Consider the following 19430-nt stretch of genomic DNA (forward strand, 5'->3'; position numbering starts at 1 on the left):
TTCCTAGAGAAGCTAAATAAGAAGGTGAATCCAAAGACAAACACATAGGCATCCTCATGAATATTAACCTTCATCAGGCGATGAAAGGAGACAGAGACAGAGACCCATATTGGAGCACCGGACAGAAATCTCAAGATCCAAATCAGGAGCAGAAGGAGATGGAGCACGAGCAAGGAACTCAGGACCGCGAAGGGTGCACCCACACACTGAGACAATGGGGATGTTCTATCGGGAACTCACCAAGGCCAGCTGGCCCGGGTCTGAAAAAGCATGGGATAAATCCGGACTAGCTGAACATAGCAGACAATGAGGAATACTGAGAACTCAAGAACAATCACAGTGGGTTTTTGATCCTACTGCACTTACTGCCTTTGTGGGAGCCTAGGCAGTTTGGATGCTCACCTTACTAGACCTGGATAGAGGTGGGCGGTCCTTGGGCTTCCCACAGGTCAGGGAACACTGATTGCTCTTCGAGCAGATGAGGGAGGGAGACTAGACCGGGGGAGGGGGAGGGAAATGGGAGGCGGTTGCAGGGAGGAGGCAGAAATCCTTAATAAATAAATAAATTAAAAAAATATTTTAAAAAAAATAAATAAATATTTTTTAAAAAGCCGGGCAGTGGTGGTGCACGCTTTTAATCCCAGTACTCGGGAGGCAGAGGCAGGCGGATCTCTGTGAGTTCGAGGCCAGCCTGGTCTACAAGAGCTAGTTCCAGGACAGGCTCCAAAACCACAGAGAAACCCTGTCTCGAAAAACCAAAAAAAAAAAAAAAAAAAAAAAAAAGCCGGGTGATGGTGGCGCACACCTTTAATCCCAGCACTTGGGATGCAGAGGCAGGCAGATCTCTGTGAGTTTGAGACCAGCCTGGTCTACAGAACTAGCTCCAGGACAGGCTCCAAAGCCACAGAGAAACCCTGTCTCGAAAAACCAAAAAAAAAAAAAAAAAAGTGTACAGTATCCTAGATACTGGAGCTACGGACAGTTATGAGTCACCATGTGGGTGCTAGGAATTGAATCTGGGTCCTTTACAAGAGCAGCTAGTAAACCCAGAGGTGGTGGCTCACACCTTTAATCTCAGGGTACTCGGGCTTTGTCTAAGCCAACCTGCCACCCCAGAGGCTTGGGTTTCTTTTCAATATATTTTTAAAAAATAATTTTATGTGCATTGGTGTGAGGGTGTCAGATCCCCGGGAACTGGAGTTACAGATAGTTATGAGCTACCATGTGGATGCTAGGAGCCAAACTCAGTGTTAAGTTGAGGGCATAGTCCCCAGCCCCTAGCATCCATCCCAGCCTCCCTGACCTGGGAGTTGCTTTGGTCTGTGAGCTCCCAAAGGAGAAACGCATGGTCTCGTGTGCCCCCCCCTGCCGCTTTGTGGTCTCCTGGTTCCCCCTCAGGGCCACCCAAGAGCGCAGGAATCCCATTAAACCTGGCTATATTTTAATTTGGCGTGTTGTGATTTGGCTTGATTGGGATTTTTGCGTTGGCAGAAAGCTCATATTAGGAAAAATTTTAACACTCAGGTCCTCTGCAAGAGCAGCAAGTGCTCTTACCAACCACTGAGCCATCTCTCCAGCCCTTTATTTATTAATTAAAAAAAAATTCTTTTTTACTTTTTGTTTTTTTGGTTGTTGTTATTGTTTTGTTTTGAAATTGGGTCTCAAATATCCCAGACTGGCCTCCAGATCACTATGAGGCTGAGCATAACCAAGGACTACTAGCCGGGCGATGGTGGCGCACGCCTTTAATCCCAGCACTCGGGAGGCAGAGGCAGGTGGGTCTCTGTGAGTTCGAGGCCAGCCTGGTCTACAAGAGCTAGTGCCAGGACAGGCTCCAAAGCTACAGAGAAACCCTGTCTCGAAAAAAAACTAAAAAAAAAAAATAACCAAGGACTACTGAACCCCCTGCCTGTGCCTTCCCAGTCACTAGACTACAGGTAGGCACCATCACACCCTGCATATGAGGCACTGGTGACTGAGCCCAGCGCTTTCTGCATGCTGAACAATCACTGCACCAACTGAGCTACACCCTCAACCCTTACACTTTTTATTTTGAGGCTGGTCTCACTTAGTTGCCCAGACTGGCCTTCAACTCATTTGTAGCTCAGGCAGGTCTTAAATCTATAATTCTCCTGTCTCAGTTTCCAGGTAGCTGTGATTACAGGCCTGCAGCCCTGAGTCTAATCCTTGCCTAATTTAGCAAGAATCAGTCTGTTGCCCTGGCTGAAACCCCATTCCCAGGGTAGCCAAGAGAAGGCGACAGACAAGAGGCAAGAGCACAAAGGTGTTGCTATTTGTCTCCTTGGAAAGATGGAGAAGTTGGGAGTCTAGAGAGAGGTCCTTGTTTTTAACTTTTATCTTTCTTTGCTTTCCAATGTTGTCTACCAAGGATGGAACTTCAAGGAGAGTGAGGGACAAGGTAGTAACCATAAAGGAGGATTGGGTCCAGGGGACAGTGGTGATAGTCCATCCTGAAGCTCACCAATGGAGCAGAGATTTTCTCCTCTGTGAAGGCCCAAAGAGGCCAAAGGTCAGAGAGTTTGGGACTTGTTGTAATGATTGTTCTATCTCTTTAAGAGACAAGACACGCCCACTACCTCCCCCATCACCTGAGGCTGAGGCAGGCTGATCTTGAGCTTCCAGCCTGAGCTCAGCTCCCCCTTCCTCTACAAGAGGCAGCTTCTGTCTCTCTCCCCACTTCTCCCTCCCCCTCCCCCTCCCGCTTCTGTCTCTCTCTTTTCTCTTCTCTCTTTCTTTCTCTCTCTCTCTGCTCTTCTCCCCTTCTCCCTTCCCCCTCCATAACCCCCTGAGTAAATATTTAACCTCACTCTGCATGTCGTGCCTATCCACGTCTCTGTCTCTTGCCTGACTGCCATGTGTCTCCCTGCCTGGGACCAGCGGGTGTGTGTGTGTGTGTGTGTCTTACCGGCAGCCGTCTCTGCCTGGGACTGGTTGCTCTCAGGGTCCACTGCCTGCCACCACGTGGCCTGCTACCACCACTTGGGGACCTACAGCATTTCTGCTGCCTACTGCTGCTGGGGATCCTGCGGCATTTTTTATTTTTTCATTACATTTGTTTCTTGTTCATTCAAGGTTATTGTTTTTCTGGGTTTTTTTTTTGTTGTTGTTTGTTTGTTTGTTTTTCGAGACAGGGTTTCTCTGTGTTTCTTTGGAGCCTGTCCTGGAACTAGCTCTTGAAGACCAGGCTGACCTCAAACTCACAGAGATCTACCTGCCTCGGCTGGGATTAAAGGCCTGTTTCACCACCACCTGGACCAAGGTTATTGTACTTCTACCTCCCAGCTAGTTGTAAATCAAAATTCTGCTCTCTCAAGGCTATGGTCGACAGGTATGGCTAGTTTCCACTGGCTAGTTGCCGCCAGACGTCTGCTCCTGAAATAGGGAAGTAGTTGGTTCCTACTTAAACAAAAGTCTAAGGATCCAACTAAGTTCCAGTTCCCTTTATGGAAATAACTTGGGATTCCACCCAGGGAGTGCTTTGCCTACAGAGGCCTAGAGCTCGGTGAACGTAGCCGCCTGTGACTTTCAATTTGTATGTTAATGCAGTCCTTTGTTTTATTCCTATCTTTTGGGGTCAAGGGTATATTAACCAGTTGGAAATTAAACAAGGGCGAATTTTCATTACTCACTAAAAAATTCCCTCCCGACACTATCCTATATTTTTCTGTGTTTTATTATTTTCTTTTTTCTTTTTTTTTGGTTTTTTTTCGAGACAGGGTTTCTCTGTGGCTTTGGAGCCTGTCCTGGCACTAGCTCTGTAGACCAGGCTGGTCTCGAACTCACAGAGATCCACCTGCCTCTGCCTCCCGAGTGCTGGGATTAAAGGCGTGCGCCACCACCGCCCGGCCTGTGTTTTATTATTTTCATTTGCATCTTTATATTTTATATTTTAAATTTTTTTTGCATCTTTATATTTTTTACTGTATTTCTAAATTCCCATGCCTCCAGTCTGGAGAAAGGTATTTTGTCAAGGCTGGCCCCTGACACTCCTCATGTTACAAAGGAAGCAGCTGAACCTCAGAGAGATGATCTCAGTTTCATGGCAGAGGCTGCCTTGAGACTGGGGTGCCATAGCTCCAAGACTAGTCCTGCACAGGTTGCCTACACAGACCTGGCACCTGTTAGTCTGGGACTGGGAATTGAACTCAGGTCCTCTAGAAGAGCAGCCAGTGCTTTCAATCACTGAGTCATTGAAATGGATGATTAAAATATGCTGCGGATCCCTGGCGGTGGCAGGCAGCAGAAACGCTGTAGGTCCTCAAGCGGTGGCAGCAGGATGTGTGGCGGCAGGCAGCAGGCTCTGAGAGCAGCCAGTCCCAGGCAGGGATGGCTGCAAGTCCCCCAGCGATGGCTGGTCCAGGGCAGGGAGACACATGGCAACAGACAAGAGTTGGAGACATGGGTAGGCATGCCATGTAGAGTGAGGTTGGATATTTATTAAGTGGGTTATGGAGGGGAAGGGAAAAGGGGAGAAGAGGAGAAAGAGAGATATAAGAGAGAGAGAAGGGAGAGACAGAAGGGGGAATGGGAGAAGCAGGGAAAGGCAGAAGCTGCCTCTTCAAGAGGGGAGAGGGAGATGGAAAAGGAAGAGACTCAGCTGCAAGCAGGAAGGAAGATCTGCCTGCCTCAGTGGGTGGGGGAGGGAGTAGGCATGGCTTGTCTCTTAAAGAGACAGAACAGATCATTACAGTCATCTCTCTAATTTTTTTTTTTTTTACTATTTTTTGTTTCGTTTTGTTTCTTTTGTTTTTTGAGATCATGCCCACTGGTTTTAAGTCCCAAGTCATCTCTGTTCTTTGGTTGTTTTATCGATTTATTTATTTATTTTTGAGACTATGTAGCCTTGGTTGTCCTGGAACTCACTACATAGACCAGGCTGACCTCAAACTCCTGGCCTGAGAGACCCCTTGCTTCTGCCTCCCAAGTACCAGGATTAAATGTGTGCACTTCCACACCTGGCTGTTGGCTTTGTTTTTAAAGGGTTATTTATTTTTATTGTGTATGTATGAGTATTTGTGCACAATGAACCTGGTGCCAGGGAAGTTGTGAGCAATCATGTGGGTGCTGAGAACTGAACCCAAATCCTCAGCAAGAAAGAGCAGGAAGTGCTCTTACCCACTGAGCCATCACTCTGCTGCCTTGTTTTGTTTTTTGTTTTCTGAAACAGTTTTTGCTGTATCTAAATTGGCTTCAAATTCGCAGTCTTCCTGTCTCAGGCCACTGAATGCTGGAATTACAGGCATGTGTCTGACACCACATACTGCTTAATCACAAGCTTGTGAACAAGCCATTTAAACTCTCTTTGCGGTCTGGGGATTTAGGTCAGTGGTAGCATGCTTTCCTAGCTTGCTGAGGTCATGGGTGCAATCCCAGCACTGAAAAAATAAATAAGATTTCTCTCTGAACTCTCCATTCTCTCATCTTTCCAGGGAAAAATCATTAGAGCACCTACTCTGTTGAGTGGGTTTAAGAATTAAGAGAAGTGCTGATCGTGGCATCAAACGCCTTTAATCCCAGCACTTGGGAGGCAGAGCAGATGGATCTCTGTGAGTTCGAGACCAGCCTGGTCTACAAAGTGAGTTCCTGGACAGTCAGGGGTACACACAGAGAAACCCTGTCTTGGGGGAGAAAAACAAAAACAAAAACAAAAAGAACAACCAAAACTATGTAGCGAGACCCTGTCTCACAAAACAAAGGAAGAAAAAATGAGGTGAGGTAACCTAAATAAACATGCAGACAGGAAATGGTAAGTAAACATTAACCGTTATCATTTCCACACTGCACATTGCTCAGGGGCAGGACTTTCCCAGAGCCAAGTCCACAGGCAGCAGCCCCTTTCCAACCTGGAGTAAGTCAGGCCTTCTGACAAAGGGTGGTAGGGAATCTGCCCATTGGACAGATCACTTTGGACTTAGTGTCCCATGAATGACCGATTAGGACTGCAGGATAACTTTTGAGGCCCAGAGGTCTGCAGCAACATGTCCCACCTCCAGGCAAACAGGACTCTGTCTCTCAGAGCCTGGGAATCAGGCCAAGATTAAGTCCAGAGGAGATGGAGTGATAAAGCCCCTCCTAAAGGCGATCCCTCTTGAGCATTGACAGCCAATGGAACGGCTCCCTGCCAATTTCAGCCTGGCTAGAGTCAAAGATACCAAGAGAGGGGCTGGGAATTGTGTATGTGTGTTGTGTGTGTATGTGTTGTGTATGTGTGTTGTGTGTACGTGTGTTGTGTGTATGTGTGTGCATGCTGTGTTTGTGTAGCATATCTAGAGACAAACAACTTTGCTTTTACTTTGTTTGACTTAGACAGGAACCCATGTAGTCAGGCTGGTCTAAAATTCACCATGTAGCTGAGGCTGGCCTCGAACTCCTGATTCTCTTGCCTCAACATCCTAAATGATAGGATGACAGATATGTGTTACCATGCCCAGATTGTTTTCATTTTTCAAATTAAAATTGTTTTCTTAGACTATGTCACTGAATACTAGATGTGAAATTATATATATATATATATACATACATATATATATACACATGTGTGTACAGGAGTATACACACGTATATGTATATGTGTGTGTGTGTAAATTTTCCTTAAGATAAGGAACTTTGAAGCACACTTGTAATTCCAGCACTAATGAGGCTGAGGCAGGAGGATTATAAACTGGAGAGCAGTCTGGCCTACATAGTCAATTCCAGATCAGCATGAACTACACAATGAGACCCTTCCTCAAAAACACCAAAACAGGAAAGAAAGAAACTGTAATTCACACTATTTGTTTTTTTCAAATCCCAGAAGATAGACAGACATACTGTAGGAAGCTGGCCGGTATAATTAGATGATTGGACAGCTCTATAAGATAATCTAACAACCTAGACGCCCCCAGTTTCCCCACTAAGATAATTCAGTGCCTAGATCCCCACAGTTTTCCCTCTATAAGATAATAAGATAATTCACCGTCTAGATGTCCCGTTTTCCCTCTATAGATAATTTATCAGCCTAGGCATCCCCAGTGTTCCTCTGCCCTTAAGAACTATGAGTTTAAGCCTATTTAATTAATTAATTTACTCATTCATTAGTTTTTTTTGTTTTGTTTTGGTTTGGTTTGGTTTTTCGAGACAGGGTTTCTCTGTGGTTTTGGAGCCTGTCCTGGAACTAGCTCTTGTAGACCAGGCTGGTCTCGAACTCACAGAGACCCCCCTGTTTCTGACTCCGGAGTGCTGGGATCGAGGGTGTGTGCCACCGTGCCTGCTCTTCTATTTTTCATTTTTGGTTTGTGAGATAAGGTCTCCTGAATCCCAGGCTGACCTGGCATTCATAGGATTATCCTGAACTTCTGATCCTTTTGTTTCCTCTCCCTGATGCGAGGGTCCAGGAGCATGCGCAGTGCGTGCATCAGCTATGCTGCCTGTAGGATGAACCTCGGGACTTTGTCTATGCGCTGCAAGCACTCTCACAGCTGAGCAAAATTCCTGGTGCTCCTCAGCCTTTTTTTTTTTAATCTTAATTATTATTTTGAGATAGAGTTTCATTAAACCTTGCTCCATAACCCAAATTGTCTTGAATTTGTGATCCACCTGCCTCAGACTTCCAGTAGCTAGGATTATAGGCAGCACTGTCAAGCCTGGCTGACTGTGAACTTCTATTTTTGCTTTTTTTTTTTTTTTTTTTTTTGAGACAGGGTTTGGAGCCTGTCTTGGAACTTGTTCTGTACTCCAGGCTGGCCTCGAATGCACAGAGATCCACCTCTCTCTGCCTCTTGAATGTGCCACCACCAACTGGTGACTTTGAATTTCTTTCTTTTTTTTTTTTTTGGTTTTTTTCGAGACAGGGTTTCTCTGTGGTTTTGGAGCCTGTCCTGGAACTAGCTCTGTAGACTAGGCTGGACTCGAACTCACAGAGATCCACCTGCCTCTGCCTCCCGAGTGCTGGGATTAAAGGCGTGCGCCACCATCACCCGGAGACTTTGAATTTCTTGACACTGGATGCTATGTAGTGTTTGGGTCACTATGTCTTCTCATAGGACCTGGGAGTTAATTCTCAAATGAGTAGACAATGGATACTGTCCATTGATTTTCTTTTTCTTTTTGTGTGTGTGTGTCCATTGATTTTCAATATTCGGCTCAACCTCCAGAAAAAGCACAGAGGGCATATTTAAAGTTACAGAACAAAATATAAATATTCTAAATAATACATGACAATTAACAATTGCAAGTCAGGCCCTTGAAAGGCCTAGGCAGGTACCGTGTTGCAAACTGTTCTACTTGTATTAGGAAAAGCTTCTTGGGAAAGCTGTGATTCTCTTCCCATTTAAGGAAACAGAAAGGTGGTAAGGTTTTCCATGGCCAGTAAATGGTAAAACTGAGATAAGTCGTGGTAGGCCAGGCACTGTCCTAAATACCACACCACTGTGCTAAACCCAATCTTTGGGCCATTACCCTCTTCATTATCTACACAGAATGACCCAATCAACCCAGTGCTGGGGTTACCACCAGTCCCCATTTACCTGGGAAGAAAGGTTCCCAGGGCAGAGGACTTTCCTTGATAAAAACCTGGGCTGAGTCAGTGAGCACGGAGTGGCCTTGCACAATGACAGACGAATGTGTAGGCGCTTGCACCCTTATACCACCTAAGCCTGCATTGGTAGAAGGGCTAGGGTTCTTGGTGTTCCCAAGTTTTATAGCAGACAGGGTGGAGTTGGCCAGACAGGAACCAGACTGGGACAAGTAGCAGAAACTTCCTGCCTGAGGAGAGAAACAAGAGCCATAAAATGTAGGCACAGAACAAAGTTTCTAAAGAAGTCTGGGAAAATTCCAGAGTTCAGACTCAAGAAGAAGGGCCCATATTGCTCAACAACTTTCCGACTTTTTTTTTTCCTTTCTGTTTTTCGAGGCAGGGTTTCTCTGTGTTAGCCTTGGCTGTCCTGGAAGTCGCTTGTAGACCAGGCTGGCCTCAAACTCACAGAGATCCGCCTGCCTCTGCCTCCCAAGTGCTGGAATCAAAGGCTCGTGCCACCACCAACCAACAACTCTCAAGCCTCTTAGGCTACTGTCATTTAGTCAGTCGGTGAAACCTGGAGTCAGTAGAAGTTCACTGAGTACCACGGCCTGAGCTAACTTCAGACTGTTGAGGGTGGGATTTCTCCATCTTCAAAAAGCTTTGATCTGGTAGAGCAAACAGACAAGGAAACCAGGGCAAGGGACTGTTGAGATGGCTCAGTGGTTAAGCGTGTTTCCTGCACTTCTGAAGACCAAAGTTCAGTTCTCAGAACCACTTAAGTCACATCCGGCTCCAGGGGATCAGATGCCCTCTTCTGGCCCCAAGAGGCACCTGTACTCACCCCACACACACCTTTTTGGCTTTGTTTTGAGTGAGATAGGGTCTCAGCTGGGCGATGGTGGCACATGCATTTAATCTGAGCACTCGGGAGGCAGAGACAAGTGGATCTCTGTGAGTTTGAGGCCAGCCTGGACTACAAGAGCTACTTCCAGGACAGGCTCAAAAACTACAGAAAAACCCTGACTTGAACCCCCCCGCCAAAAAAAGGAGGGGGGAGGGGGAAGGAAAAGGGAGGCGGGGAGGAGGCGGATTTTTTTTTTTTTTTGGTTTTTCGAGACAGGGTTTCTCTGTGGCTTTGGAGCCTGTCCTGGAACTAGCTCTGTAGACCAGGCTGGTCTCGAACTCACAGAGATCCACCTGCCTCTGCCTCCCAAGTGCTGGGATGAGGCAGAAAATTTTAATTAAAAAGAGAGAAAGAAAGAAAGAAAGAAAGAAAGAAAGAAAGAAAGAAAGAAAGGTGTAAGTTATTTTGAGAGGATTCAGTCCATCACAGTGTGGGAGTGATGGTGAGAGGCAGGGACAACGTGGTGGCAGGAACAGCAAAAGCAGGCTGGTTCTACAGTCAGGAAGCAGACAGTAATGGTTTTGTTTTGTTTTTATTGTTTTGAGGTAGGATCTCCTGTAGGCCAGGCTGGCCTTGGACTCCCTACATCACCTAGGCTGGTTATAGACTCCTGAATCCTGGGATTACAGATGTGCACTTCTATACTACCTCCTAATGGCAAGACTTTAAGCACCTGAGCAGCCTGATGGAGCTCGCGTACCTTCCCAGAAGACATCAGGGACCAAAGTTCTCCAATCAAGAGCCTATGCTCTCAACTGACAGGTGTACCAATTACCCATAATCAGCATGACAGCCAGAAGATTCTTATTGGGTAAGATCAGGTCATTGGACCAGTCCCGGTCCAGCTTCCCAGGACCACATGGGCAAATTCTGGGAGTATTCATTTGGCTCCATATTAATTTCACTCCATATGCTTGACTCCACGAACATCATAGTTCTGGGAGAACGTCACGAACTGGGCGGAGCACTGTTAGTCATAGCAGCTGGAAGGTGTGGCAGAGGTGTTCTTAGTGACTGGCAAGTGGGAGAGGTGTGGCTCTTTAAGGGAAAATGAATGTGTTCTCACTCAGAGGGAGCTGATTCTGTGCACAGACAAACTAGTCCTTAAGCCTCAGTGGACTCCCTGGGAATCAAGAGGAAGGACTGCTTCCCCCTGGGGCAGGCTAAGGACCTTCTCTGCAGAAGTTTCAAATGGTTATAAGATGGGACTGACCTTGGGACTGGAGTCCTGACCCCTGCAGAGCCCCCCTTTCCAGAACCACTGACCGACAGATCCCCCTCCTCTAGAAGTCTGAGGTGCCTGTGCCTGCTGGGGATGACTTAGGGACCAGCTTCCTGTAAACACTCCTCTTTAGTAGACATAACTTAGTCCCAGGTTGACCTAAAAATATGAAAAAAAACATTTTAAAAGCCCAAAATAGCCGGGCGGTGGTGGCGCACGCCTTTAATCCCAGCACTTGGGAGGCAGAGGCAGGCGGATCTCTGTGAGTTCGAGACCAGCCTGGTCTACCGAGCTAGTTCCAGGACAGGCTCCAAAACCACAGAGAAACCCTGTCTCGAAAAACCAAAAAAAAAAAAAAAAAAAAAAGCCCAAAATAGAATGACAAGTAGATTCTGGGACCAAGTTTCAGTCTTCGCTACAAAAACTGTTTTACATCAGTCTGTCTCTGTGAGCTGGCTACCGCCTGTGGCTCAGCCTGTAAGCTTCTGTTCAAAGGTAGCTGGGCTTTGGGTGGTGCTTCAGGACACAGACCCCGAAGCTAGGTACCCTGGGCTCAGCTCTGCTGCTCACCAGACATGCAAATTACCAGCTCTAGGAGCTTCCATTTCCCCATTATGAAATGGCTTCATGATGTCAATAATAGAACTTCCCATTTAGAGCTGTCTATGAATCAGCTAATGAGCCCATGTTCAGACCAGTGTCTGGCACAGAATACACATGTGTAAGTGGTGGCTAGTGCCTAGCAACCACCTCAGCAGCTTTAGGTCCTCTGGGAGCTGAGGCCGGGCAGGACAAGGCCAAGACAAGTCAGTACGGTCCCAGTGCTGGGGGTGGGGCAAGGGTGGGGGCAGACGGTGGCTGATAGTTGCCAAAGAATGAAGAACTGTATGGCCTTCACTCTGGGAGCTAGGACTACTGAACCTGGGCAGGCTTTGTGACCCAGATCAGTTAGCATCCCCTGCCTGGCCTTTGGTAAACAAGATTAGTAGTTGTGCAAACTTTCCGATCAAGATTCCCAATAAAAAAATAGTAATAGTAAAAAAAAAAACAAAACAAAACTGTGTTTTAATACATTGAAATTGAATTTCTACAATTTCTATGATATACCACTTCTTTCCCAAAGCACTATGCACTGTGTATTCTAATTTTGATATTTTGATATTCTGCTTTACTTTATCCTCTTCCTTTTCCCTGTGGGGGAGGGGCTGTTGTTTAAAATAGGGTCTCAGGCTAGGAAAGCCGCGTGGTAAAGAGTTTGCCTACCACACACAAAACCTTGGGTTCTCTTTCCAGGGTCTCTTATAGCCCAGGCTGCCCTCACACTGCAGGCATGTAGCCAAGCATGAACTGGATTATCTGCTCCTCTTGCCTTCACTGAGGGCTGGGATTATGGGTATGTGAGACCACACGTGGTTTCTTCAGTTCTAAGGGTCAAATCTGGGGCTTAATGCAAAACCCACCGTGCTGTTCGAGACCAGCCTGGTCTACAAGAGCTAGTTCCAGGACAGGCTCCAAAACCACAGAGAAACCCTGTCTCGAAAAACCAAAAAAAAAAAAAACAAAAAACAAAAACAAAACCCACCGTGCTCTTAGAGTTTTATAACTTACTTAACTTTTAAATCTAGATCCCTTGGGCCAGCAAGACTGTTCAGTGGATAAAGGCACTAGCCATGAAGCCTCATGATCTGTGTTTAGTCCTCAAGATCCACGTGATAGAAGCAGAGATCCAACGCTCGCAAGTTGTTCTTCTATAGAGGACAGAAAGGGGTCAGTCTGGATGCATGAGACTCTGCCTCAAAAAAAATTTAATCATGTTTTATTTTTAATTTACATTTATCTATTTGGTATGTGTGGGCATGTATGTGCAAGGGCACATGTGGGGAGATTATAGGACAACTTGTGAGAGTGGATCCCCTCCTCCTATCACATGTGGGGAGATCAAAGGACAACTTGTGGGAGTGGATCCCCTCCTCCTATCATATGGGGTCTCGGGGATCAACCTCAGGTCATCAGATTTGGAAACAACCCTTTCAGCTCCTGAACCATCTCATGACCTCCACTCATAAAGTTTTAATCCACCCATATACACATGCTAAACTACAAGAGAAAATTAAGGAAAGAAAACCCATAAATATCAGAAGACTGGTTATCTCTGGGGGATGTGAGGGAATAAGGCCAAGAAGGATCCTTTAGGTAGGTATAAGACCTCCTTATGGGGGCTGGAGAGATGGCTCAGTGGTTAAGAGCACTGACTGTTCTTCCAGAGGACCTGGGTTCAATTCCCAACACCCATATGGCAGTTCACGACTGTCTATAAATCCAGTTCCAGGGGATCTGACACTTCCACACCAATGCACATAAAATAACGTTAAATTAATCTTTAAAATGTTCTTTAATAAAAAGAAAGAGATTTGATTGCTGTCCTAGACACTATTCTGTTGCTGTGAAGAGACACCTTGACCATGGCAACACTCAAAAGAAAGCATTTAATTGGGGACTTGCTTTAGTTTCAGAGACTTAGTCATTATCACCATGGCAGGGAGCACGACAGCAGACAAGCATGGTGCTGGAGAAGTCAGAGACATCCTCATCCACAAGCAGAGAAAGAGAACGGGGCCTGATTGGCTTTCGAAACCTCAAAGCCCAACTCCCAGCAGCACTTCTTCCAACATGGCCACACCTACTCTAACAAGGCCACACCTCCTAATTCTTTTAATTCTATCAAAGAGTTTCACTCCCTAGTGAATAAGCATTCAAATATATAGCCTATGGGGACCATTCTTGTTCTAATCCTCACAGTGGATATAAAAAGTTAAAAAGAAGGCACATAGGTAACACACTGGAAACTGATTATCCGCAGACCAATGAAACAAGCACACCAGGGATTAGACACTATAATCATCCAATTCCATAAACATGAAGTACCTTCAAAAATTATTAAGATTTAGCTAGCCGGTGGTGGAGCGTGCTTTTAACCCCAGCACTTGGAAGGCAGATCTTTGAGTTCTAGGCCAGCCTGGTCTACAAAGTGAGTTCTAGGACAGGCTCCAAAGCTACACAGAGAAACCCTATCTTGAAAACACAAACAAAAAGAAAAAAAAATGATTAAGATTTATTTATTTATGTGTATCAGTGTTTTGCACATACATGTATGTGCATGCCTGGTAGCAGCAGAAGTCAGAGATAGCATTGTGTCCCACGTGAGTTCAGGGAACAGAAGCTAGGTTCTCCTCAAGAGCAGCAAGGGCTCTTAAGCACGGAGTTATCTCTTCAGCCCCTGATTTTGTTTATGTATTTGTTTATGTATTTATTTATTTTAGACAGGGTCTCACTATGTTGTCCTGGTTGGCCTGGAACTTGTTATATAGACCAGGCTGGCCTCAAACTCACAGAGGTCTGCCTGCCTCTGCCTTCTGAGTGCTGGGAGTCATCACATTCAAATGTTTAGACTTTTAAGTTTCAAATTTTGAAAGCAAACCTCTCTCTCCCATGGCCCCAGCCCACTCTCTCCTCTCAGAGCAGCTAATCTAAGCCATCTCTGTGCAACCTTTAGGAATAAACTTCCTTCTTCTGCTTGTTCTGTAGAGCGCTTTGGCTGAACACTAGACTAGTTCATGGTTAGCTTACCCCATCAGTAAATAGATGTATGGAACCCCAGGAACACTTTATCATTTTATGTGTGTATGTGTTGGGTGCACACATGTAAGGATGCTCATTACTTGTATACATCTGCGTGCAGAGGCCGGAAGTTACCATAGAGCATCTTCCTCAATTCCTTCTCTGCATTATTTTTGAGACAAGACCTCTCATTGAGCTTGAGTTTTTGTTTTGGGGATAGAGTTTTTCTGTGTACCCCTGGCTGTCCTGGAACTCACTCTTTAGACCAGGTTGGCCTCAAACTCACAGATTCTCCTGCCTCTGCCTCCTGAACTGACAGATCAAGATGTAATCAAGGGTGATCTTGAACTTCTGATCTTCCTGTCTCTACTTTCCAAATTCTGGGATTACATGTCTTTTTTCTGTGGCTTTATGCATGCTAGGAAGTGATCTACTGACTAAACCACATCCTCAGCTTTCTAATAACACTTGATTTTACTTATTTTGGTGTTGGAAGGAGTAGGAATGAGACAGGGTTTCAATTTGTAGCCCAGGTCAATCTTGAACTGAAGATCCATTGTACCTTAGTCTTCAGTCCTGAACCATTCTCTACCTCATCTTTCAGAGTACAGGAGCCACAAGTATGGGCTGTATTACCAGGTTCAGTTAATTAATAAAAATTTTGATGCTGAGGATTGAACTCAGGGCTTTGTGCAAATTAGGCAATGCTAGACCATTAAGCTATAATCCCACAGTACTTATTCATTTTTTTTGTTTTGTTTTGTTTTTCGAGACAAGGTTTCTCTGTGTGGTTTTGGAGCCTATCCTGGAACTTGCTCTGTAGATCAGGTTAGCCTCGAACTGACAGAGATCAGCCTGTCTCTACCTCTCAAGTGCTGGATTTAAAAGTGTGTACCGCTACCATCCAGCTCAGTATCTTTTTTTGTTTGTTTGTTTGTTTTGAGACAGGGTTTCCCCTGTAGCTTTGGAGCTTTGGAGCCTGTCCTGGAACTAGTTCTTGTAGACCAGGTTGGCCTCGAACTCACAGAGATCCACCTGCCTCTGCCTCCCGAGTGCTGGAATTAATGGCATGTGCCACCACTGCCCTGCTTAGTATTTATGTGCTGTGTGTATTATTTAAAAAAAAAGGAGAATGCTTCATGTATGAGGTTTTCCTCTTTTGTTTTATTGAGACTGGATCTTATGTAGCTCAGCCTGACTTCAAACTCACTAATTAGCCAAGGATGACCTTGAATCCTGACTCTCCTGCCTCAGCCTCCCAAAGACTAGGATTACAGGCATGCATCGCTGAGCCTGGTTATTCTGTGCAGCTTTGAAGAGTTGTATGGGAAAGTAGTTGGGATCATTCTTGTGTGCACAGGACTGCAAAGAGAGCTTGGCGCAGAAGAACCCCTGATGCTCTTCAGAGGACTCAAATTCGGTTTGCAAACTCTCCCACACTGGGAGCCTCCTGAAACTTTTCCTGGCCTCCACACAGGCACAGATATACATACACAGAAATAAAAGCGAAGAAAATAAATCTTAAAAAATGAGAATATGCACATATATGATGGTTTTCAGCCTTCTCTTGTGCCCACAAGAAAGGAAGGGGTGACCCTCCCTCTGAGAGGTTTGACAAGAGGCCTGATTCTTTAAGGTCTTTGTTTTTGAAGCAGACCCCTGAGGTTAGTCATTCAGCAAAGCCCTGTTAACCATTCCCAGGACCTTCTCGTACTATGACAGGAAATGCACTGGCTTCTCAGGGAGAGGAGAACAAGAAGCCTTTATTAGAATGTTATTCGCCAAGAACACTTTCTTAGTACAGAGCTTGGCTTTGCTCTCGGGCAACTCTGCAGGCTGGTGTGGGCTCCAGGACATGCCCAGGCTACTTGGCCATTGGTCCCAATTCTCTTCACTCACTAAATACACATCACCAAAGGCATTTTACTGTTGTTGTTGTTGCTTATTGTTATTTTCCCTCAGAGCATGTGTGTACTTGGGGGAGTTGTGAATGTGTGTAGGGTGTGCGTGTGCACATTCATATTGTGTAGATGGTGATGACCGGGTCCTAGAGCCAGATGGCCTGGACTCAAGTCGTCACTGTTCTACTTCCTAGCTGCATGGCTCGATACGATGCAGGTGCTACGATGCATCGATGCACGTACGTGGACATCCTGTCATCACTGGAGGGATGACAAACCCTAAAGGCTTTCTGGAACAAAGGGTATCTAGACAGGAATCGAGTCTCAAGACACTTGCAGGTTAATACAGAGGCCAAGTGGCTTTGAGAGAGAGCAGCCATTAGGTTCCATTATTGGAAAAGTACCTATGAGAGTCAGAGCCTGCTCTTCTCAGATTTCAACTCAGCAATCACGGGATCCTGGGAACTATGCTCAGCACTCGCGATGAATGAGGGCTGGAGAGAGGACATCTGCTTGGGGCCCGTGGGGGAGAGGCACTTGAGACGTATAGCAAGCAGACTCTGGGTGAATGAAAAAACAGGCTCTTGATTCATCACCGTTGCCAAGCCCAATGACCTAGCTTAGATTCCCAGAACTCACATGGTGGAAGGAGAGAGAAACAGCTCCTGCATGACGTTTGTTGACCTCCACATGTGCACTATGCTACTTGGATCACACATACAACGAACGTAATTAAAAAACAGTCTCCTAAAGTGGTGGCACACACCTTTAATCCCAGCACTTGGGAGGCAGAGGCAGATGTATCTGTGAGTTCGAGATTAGCTTGATCTACATAGCAGGTTCCAGGATAGCCAGAGCTATACCATGAGACCTTGTCTCAAATAAACAAGCAAATAAGTAAGTATATTAAATTTGGAAAATGAAAGAAATAAAGAAATAAAGAACAGACCCTGTTGAGATCTGCCAGAGGAAGGCACAATGCATCCCAGCTCAAGAATAGCTAATTCCCCAGCCTGGTCTACAGAGCTAGTTTCAGGACAGCCTCCAAAGCCACAGAGAAACACTGTCTCGAAAAACCAAAAAAAAAAAAAAAAGAATAGCTAATTCTACTGCCAGAAAAGAGAAAGTTTTTGCAGAGCCGGTGTTAGTAAGAATTGAGAGAAGCCAGGCCTGGTGGCTCACGCCTATAATCCCAGCACTCAGGAGGCCAAGGCAGGTTTGTCTCTGAGTTGGAGGCCAGTCTAGACTAGCTAGTGAGTTCCAGGCTAACCTTGACTCTGGTGAGACCGGCTCAAAAATAAACAAAACCTATTAGCCAATATGAAAAGGAAGATGCCTGAGGTGGGGACACCCAGACAGTGTCACAGGGCGAAAGCCGACAGTCCAGCAAGGGGAACGGAGACTGGCTTGTGTGCCTCTATAGTCTGTACCTGGAAGCGGGATAGGTCAACAGGAGCTGGGTCTTTTGGACCAAGGCCGGGCACAAAAAAGGACTTTAAATAGCCTGCTTGTATTTCTCTGCAGGAGTCATGGGACCGCAAGGCAGTGTTCACAGGAGGAGGAGAGCTGCTCTGCTTCCTGCACTCCTCTCCGTGGGGAGTCAGCAGTCTGCCTTGGCCAGAGGAAGAGGACACAGGAAGGGAGGGGGCAGGGCCCGTCAGCTGACCTGGAATCCAAGCCCTTGTTGTTCCCTGGGGGCTGTTGAGGGAGTTGTCTAATATCCCTAAGATAACAAAGGCTTCTGACACTGGCCTGCAGCAGCCTGCTAGGCTCGTTGATGGTGACTAGGGAACCCATGTCGAGAATCACTGAATCATCGAGGGGGAAAAGGGCAGTAACTAAAGGGAAATGACTTGCTTCACCGCCTGCTTCCTGACTGTGGCTATGATGTGAACGGCTGTCTCACGGTCCTGCCGCCCAGACTTCTGCCTTGAACTGGGAGCCAAAAAAAAACCTTCCTTAAAAAAAGAAACAAAAGTCTGCCAGGTGGTGGTGGCGGCGGCGGCGGCGGCGCACGCCTTTAATCCCAGCACTCGGAGGCAGAGGCAGGCGGATCTCTGTGAGTCCGAGGCCAGCCTGGTCTATAAGAGCTAGTTCCAGTACAGGCACCAAAGCTACAGAGAAACCCTGTCTCGAAAAACCAAAAACAGTACTGGAGAGATGGCTCAGTGGTTAAGAGCATTGCCTGCTCTTCCAAAGGTCCTGAGTTCAATTCCCAGCAACAACATGGTAGCTCACAACCATCTGTAATGAGGTCTGGTGCCCTCTTCTGGCCTGCAGGCATTCATGCAGACAGAATATTGTGTACGTAATAAATAAAAAATATTTAAAGAAAAACAAGAAACATTATTCGGCCCAGCACTCGGGAGGCAGAGGCAGGCGGATCTCTGTGAGTTCGAGACCAGCCTGGTCTACAGAGCTAGTTCCAGGACAGGCTCCAAAGCCACAGAGAAACCCTGTCTTGAAAAACCAGAAAAAAAAAAAAAAGAAACATTATTCGGTAAATCAGGGACTGGCTCAGATAGGAACACTAACTATTCAACCAGAGGTCTTAAGTTCGATTCCCAACACCCACAGCCGTGAGCTCACAGCTTTCTGAAGCCCTCTTCTAGTGTACACACAAAGCCCACATATCATAAAACAAATAAATCTTCTAAAAAAAAAAAGACTTAATTCACTTTATTTTTCTTGCATAAAGTCCTTCCATGGTGGCCACAGCTGGAGCCTGGGTCCTCTGAACAGAGAGAATTCCTGAAAAAGAGACTTGGTGAACACAGCCTTTTTCCAGGGGTCAGGAAGTTGTAGGTCTTAGACGGCATCAAAGGTGGCCTCGGCAAAGTTGCCCAGGATGGCAGTGCAGCCCCAGGCTGATGTGTAGCAGTCATCAATGCCGGTCACATCAGTAGCTTCTTGGGCACAATGCCAGTGCCTCCAGGAACAGGGATGAGACACACCAACACAGAGCCGCAGAGGCCTGTCACCTTGCATGGGAGAGTAGAGACTTGTCAATCTTGCTCCTTCAGTATCCTCTCCAAACAGGAGCAATGGAAATGTTGGCCAAGATGATGGGTCCTTACATGACCACTGTAGTCCCCAATAGTAACAAAACCTTGAATCTGGTCCTCTGGCCAGCCCAAGTCTGTTTCTGCACTGGCATGATCTTCTTTAAGGATGTGCCCAGGAAAAAGTTAATAATCTCGGATTCCTTGATGGGCAGGGAGAACAGGTAGATCTCCTCCAGGTACTTGATGCTCACATCCTTAACCA

This window comes from Microtus pennsylvanicus, chromosome 6 (genome assembly GCF_037038515.1).
Source record: "Microtus pennsylvanicus isolate mMicPen1 chromosome 6, mMicPen1.hap1, whole genome shotgun sequence".
NCBI lineage: Eukaryota > Metazoa > Chordata > Mammalia > Rodentia > Cricetidae > Microtus > Microtus pennsylvanicus.